The sequence below is a fragment of the Nicotiana tomentosiformis genome, chromosome 6 (assembly GCF_000390325.3).
Source record: "Nicotiana tomentosiformis chromosome 6, ASM39032v3, whole genome shotgun sequence".
Lineage (NCBI taxonomy): Eukaryota > Viridiplantae > Streptophyta > Magnoliopsida > Solanales > Solanaceae > Nicotiana > Nicotiana tomentosiformis.
The window spans coordinates 147,107,269-147,113,074 of NC_090817.1; positions in this window are offsets into that span (position 1 = coordinate 147,107,269).

A 5,806-nucleotide genomic window follows, 5' to 3' on the forward strand; every position below is an offset into this window, starting at 1 on the left:
ACTTAAAACTTGAAATAAATTCCCTCATTCTCTAGGTGGGCGCCTGCTGACTTAAAAACTTGAAATGAATTCCCTCATTCTGCAGGTGGGCGCCTGATGCTGACTTAAAACCTGAAATGAATTCCCTCGTTCTCCAGGTAGGCGCCTGATGACTTACACTTGAAATGAATTTCCTCATTCTCCAGGTGGGCGCCTGATGACTTAAAACCGAAATAAATTCCCTCATTCTCCAGGTGGGAGCCTAATGACTTAAAACCGAAATAAATTCCCTCATTCTCCAGGTGGGCACCTGATTTTGACTTAAAACTGAAATGAATTCCCTCGTTCTCTAGGTGGGCGCCTGATGACTTAAAACTTGAAATAAATTCCCTCGTTCTCTAGGTGGGTGTCTGATGACTTAAAACTTGAAATAAATTCTCTCATTCTCCAGGTGGGCGCCTGGTGACTTAAAACTTAAAATAAATTCCCTCGTTCTCCAGGTGGGCGCCTGCTGACTTAAAACTTGAAATAAATTCTCTCGTTCTCCAGGTGGGCGCCTGGTGACATAAAACTTGAAATAAATTCTCTCGTTCTCCAGGTGGGCGCCTGCTGACTTAAAACTTGAAATAAATTCCCTCGTTTTTCAGGTGGGTGCCTGATGACTTAAAATTGAAATAAATTCTCTCATTCTCCAGGTGGGCGCCTGCTGACTTAAAACTTGAAATAAATTCTCTCATTCTTCAGGTGGGCGCCTGATGACTTAAAAATTGAAATGAATTCTCTCGTTTTCCAGGTGGGCGCCTGCTGACTTAAAACTTTAAATAAATTCTCTCATTCTCCAGGTGGACGCCTGTGCTAACTTAAAACTTGAAATGAATTCCCTTGTTCTCCAGGTGGGTGCCTGATGCTGACTTCAAACTTGCAATAAATTCCCTCATTCTTCAGGTAGGCGCTTGTTGACTTAAAAATTGAAATAAATTCCCTCGTTCTCCAGGTGGGCGCCTGATGACTTAAAACTGAAATGAATTCCCTCATTCTCCAGGTGGGCGCCTGCATTGACTTAAAAGTGGAATAAATTCCCTCATTCTCCAGGTGGGCGCCTGTGCTGACTTAAAACTAAAATGAATTCCCTCATTCTTCAGGTGGGCGCCTAATGACTTAAAAATTGAAATGAATTCCCTCATTCTCCAGGCGGGCGCCTGATGCTGACTTAAAAATAAAATAAATTCCCTCATTCTCCAGGTGAGCACCTGTGCTGACTTAAAACTGAAATGAATTCCCTCATTCTCCAGGTGGGCACCTAATGGCTTAAAAATTGAAATGAATTCCCTCATTCTCCAGGTGGGCGCCTGATGACTTACACTTGAAATAAATTCCCTCGTTCTCCAGGTGGGCGCCTGCGACTGACTTAAAACTTGAAATAAATCCCCTCATTCTCCAGGTGGGCGCCTGCTATCACAACAACACAGACAAAACAAAGAAAATTTTCTGCCCCAGTTTGTACCAGGAACCTCATTGATTGTTAGTTGAATCCCATTATCCAGGAGGGTCTTGAAAATTTAAAACTAGATCCCCCTATCCAGGAGGGTTCTGAATAGTTAAAACTGAACTTATCTGGAACATGCTTTCCTCATGGGGGATTCCTGGCAAAGCAAACAAGATTTCTTTCCCCTGCTTAAAACAAAGAAAATTTTGTCAGTTTGAAAATATGGTGGTTAGTTTGTGGCATCCTTGCTGAAAGTGTCTGCTTCTGCCACTACCTCGCTTCGTTTTGATTAGCTGCTTCAGGCTACAAAGAATTGTTTGACCTTTTGATCGGACCTCGACCACAAAACCTCTGAATGAAATGAATCTCTTACACTCAACTCGTCATATGAAACTTTCATTCTGACAACTGTTGAACTTTTGCATTTCCTACAAATTCACGAATCACTTGACCACTGAACTTCAGTTACCACTGCATTGCTCATTCTAAATCATGTCACTTGTGATGTGCCTGGCCGAATTTTGCTTGGTGTAAATAAAAAGATGGTAATGAGCTTTGAAGTCCTTTCTTGCATGCTTAACAAAGACTGATTTGATAGAGACATAGAAAAATAGACCGAAAAGAGACGAAGCGAAGTGACTTCGAGAATTAGGAATAAAAAGGAAAAAACTGAGATGACTATTTAAAGAAAAATGGAAAAGAGACTTATCTGAATGAATCAACTGGCTCTAATGATCATGACATGCATTTTGGATTGATCAGCCTAATCCATCCAACTAATCTCATTTCAGTTCATGTCATGTCTTCATACTTCAAAAATCAGGCTTTCAATGATCCAACTTTTCTGTAAAGTCACCAACATCTTTTGACTTGTAGTGCCCCGAAGGGTTTTCACCAACATACCTCTCTCATTTGTTCATCTCTCAACTCACCGCCGCCTTACGGTGCCCGTGAGGGTTTTCACCAATAAGACTCTCTCATTTTAAATTTTCCCTCAGCTCACCATCGCCTTACGGTGCCCGTGAGGGTTTTCACCAATAAGACTCTCTCATTTTATTTATTTTCCTTGTACCCAATGAACAAAGTATTACCCATGATGGAAATCATACCTCTATCTCACTTGACTTGGCATCCTCAAAGATTGATCGGAAGGTCTTTCTTTGGACCGTAGTATAGGCTTTTGGAAAGGGTTAGAAAGAAAAGGTGGTATAAAGCTCAACATGACTTAAGATGAAAGGGTTCAAAATTACAACTTTTGGAATCAGACCTATTGCAAAACTAAAACTTCTGCCCCAGTTCTTTTTTGAATCTGGGGAATTTTGAATTTTTTATTTGATGGGACTGAACCTCAAAGTAAGGATGGCTACGTATCCTTAAAAGGAATCAAGTCTAACATAGTTCCAACTAGTAAAAGTTGTTTTGTTTTTGTTACTTTGCTTTGCTTTTCTTTTTCTTTTTCTTTTTCTCTTTTCTTTCTTTTGCTTTTCTCTTTTTTTTTTCTTTTCTTTTTCTTTTCTATTTCCAGCTCTACTTCTGATTCCAAAAGAAGGGTATGAAAGAACATAAATAAGGATCAAAAGAGGTAACAAATGATACAAGTGTTTGGGATAGTAGAATAAAATGCCTTCGTCATTCCAACTTTGAACATGCCTAGTACAAAATGCGATTGAAGATAAGCAAAGAAATCATACATAATATCTCTTGACTACATCAGAATTGATGGTCATATCCACACATTTACCTTCTATGTCTGTTAAATACAAAGCACCATTGGGCAACACCTTTGTCACATTGAACGGCCCCTGCCAGTTTGGGGCGAACTTGCCTTTAGCTTCAGCCTGATGTGGAAGGATGTGTTTCAACACTAGCTGACCCACCTCAAATTTTCGGGGACGCACCTTCTTGTTGTATGCACTTTCCATTCTTTTCTAATACAATTGACCGTGACATACTGCTGCCAATCTTTTTTCATCAATCAAATTCAATTGCTCTAGCCGGGTCTTGACCCACTCATCATCATCAATTTCAGCTTCAGCAACGATCCGCAAGGATGGAATCTCAACTTCCGCAGGTATAACTGCCTCGATTCCATATACCAGCAAATAGGGAGTTGCACCTATTGAAGTGCGAACAGTAATGCGATAACCCAGTAAAGCAAAAGGTAACTTTTCATGCCATTGCCTGGAACCTTGCACCATCTTACGAAGTATCTTCTTTATGTTCTTGTTAGCAGCATCAACAGCTCCGTTTGCCTTAGGAAGATACGGAGTGGAGTTTAGATGCATAATCTTGAACTGTTGGCATACCTCTTTCATCAAATGACTGTTGAGGTTAGCAGCATTATCTATGATGATTACCTTGGGAATTCTGAACCGGCAAATGATGTTTGAATGAACAAAATCTACCACCGCCTTCTTGGTCACGGACTTGAAAGTTACAGCTTCGACCCACTTAGTAAAGTAATCAATGGCCACCAGAATAAACCTGTTCCCGTTTGACGTTGCCAGCTCAATTGGTCTAATGACATCCATGCCCCAAACAACGAAGGGCCAAGGTGCAAACATTGTGTGCAACTCAGATGGCGGGGAATGAATCAAATCATCGTGCACCTGGCATTGATGACATTTGCAAACGAAGCTGATGCAATCTCGTTCCATGGTGAGCCAATAATAACCTGCTCGAAGAATCTTCTTTTCCAAGACATACCCACTCATATGCGGCTCGCAAACTTCAGAATGTACTTCGGCCATGATATTCGAAGCTTGTTTAGCATCTATGCACCTTAGTGGTCCTAGATCTGGAGTTCTCTTGTACAATATTCCCCCACTTAAGAAAAATCCACTAGCTAGACGTCAAATGGTTCTCTTTTGATCACCTGTGGCATGTACCGGATATACCCCCGATTTGATATATTACTTGATATCATGGAACCAAGGCTCACCATCAGGTTCCTCCTCAACCACATTGCAGTAGGAATGCTGATCACAGATTTGGATATGCAGAGGGTCGACATAAGTCTTATCCGGACGGTGTAGCATTAACGCCAGAGTAACCAAGGCATCGATAATCTCATTGTGAATCCTAGGAATATGCCTGAATTCTACCGACCTGAATCATTGACAAAGATCATGCAGACATTGTCGATACGGTATGAGCTTCAAATCTCGAGTCTCCCATTCTCCCTGAATCTGGTGAACCAATAAATCTGAATCTCCCAAAACCAATATTTCTTGAACTCCCATGTCTATAGCTAGCCTCAAACCCAGAATGCATGCCTCGTATTCAGCCATGTTGTTAGTGCAATAAAATCGAAGCTGAGCTGTTACGGGGTAGTGATGCCTTGTTTCAGAAATGAGTACAGCCCCTATTCCGACACCTTTCATATTAGCAGCTCCATCAAAGAAGAGTTTCCAACCTGGCTTTTCATCATGATCAGCCTCGTCAACATACATCACTTCTTCATCAGGAAAATAAGTCTTCAGTAGCTCATATTCTTCATCCACCGGATTCTCGGCCAAGTGATCGGCCAGGGCTTGGGCTTTCATCGCGGTCCGAGTCACATAGATGAAGTCAAACTCTATGAGTAAAATCTGCCACTTTGCCAATCTTCCTATGGGCATAGGCTTCTAAAAGATATACTTTAGAGGATCCATGCGAGAAATGAGGTAAGTAGTGTAGGATGACAGATAATGCTTTAACTTTTGTGCCACCCAAATCAGGGCGCAACATGTCCTTTCAAGAAGAGTATACTTAACCTCATAAGGAATGAACTTCTTGTTGAGATAATAAATGGCTCGCTCTTTCTTGCCCGTGATGTCGTGTTGACCCAACACACAACCGAAAGAATTATTCAATACTGTCAAATAGAGAATTAAAGGTCTCCCAGGTTCTGGCGGGACCGGCACAGTTGGGTTTGACAGGTAACTCTTGATCTTATCAAATGCTTCCTGACACTCATTTGTCCACTTAACCGCAACATTCTTCTTCAGCAACTTAAAGATGGGCTCACAAGTTGTCGTGAGTTGAGCAACAAACCTGCTGATGTAGTTTAACCTTTCGAGAAGGCTCATTACCACGGTTTTGTTCTTTGGCGGTGGTAATTCTTGGATGGCTTTGATCTTTGATGGGTCCAACTCAATACCACGTCGATTGACTACGAATCCCAACAGTTTCCCGGACGGGACACTAAATGCACTTTTTGCCGGATTGAGCTTGAGGTTGTACATGCGGAGCCTTTGGAAAACTTTCTCAAGTCTCCAACATGGTCGAACTGCTTCTTTGACTTTATGATCACATCATCTACATAAACCTCAATTTCCTTGTGTATCATCTCATGAAATA